Source organism: Schistocerca americana, unplaced genomic scaffold (genome assembly GCF_021461395.2).
Source record: "Schistocerca americana isolate TAMUIC-IGC-003095 unplaced genomic scaffold, iqSchAmer2.1 HiC_scaffold_272, whole genome shotgun sequence".
Lineage (NCBI taxonomy): Eukaryota > Metazoa > Arthropoda > Insecta > Orthoptera > Acrididae > Schistocerca > Schistocerca americana.
Window position 1 is genome coordinate 212,501 of NW_025725986.1, and position 704 is coordinate 213,204.

A 704-nucleotide genomic window follows, 5' to 3' on the forward strand; every position below is an offset into this window, starting at 1 on the left:
GCGAACACGCAAGCGTCCGCTCAATTATTCTGCAAACAGGAGGAGGCTGAGCTCCCCTGCACCATACACCTCGAAACCCTCTCAGGTCCCGGCGGCGCGCAGCGCCGTCCTAAGTACTTGGTCGGGTTCGAGAGAGGCGCAATCGCCCGGAGTTTGGCGAGTAGACGCTTTAGGTGCGACCACCCGTGCTCCCAACTGAGCTTGCCGCTGCCGACAGAGGCCCGGGAGCGTGCTGTCGTGGCATTGCCGGCGGGAGACAACACGCGCCACCTACGGTGACCGGCAGCTCCAACGCCAGCGCCACAGAAGGACAAAAGCCCCACTTGGGTGCCGAAGCGAACTCTCCCAGCACAGCGCACGCGCCAACACGTCCGCACAGCTGCGATACAAACCACCTGCGAGAACCGCAGAGGCGACCGAGCAGCAGACGGCGTCGCGGCGCCGAGCGCCGGGCGGCGGCGCATCCTCAGCGCACACAGTCCTCAATCGGACCAGCACACTGCAGATGTCCACCGCGCTTCGCACCGGGCCCGCGAGGACCTACTTTGGCCGCACGGCGCCGCGTGCAGGGTGCGCCGGCGCGCAGCTGCGCCGCCTGCCGCCTCCGTCGGCCGGCGCGCCTGCCACTGGCCGCCCCCACCAGCCGGCTGTAGCGCGTGCGCCCACGCACCGCGCGGCCAGCACGCCGGGAGGCCCCCCCTCAC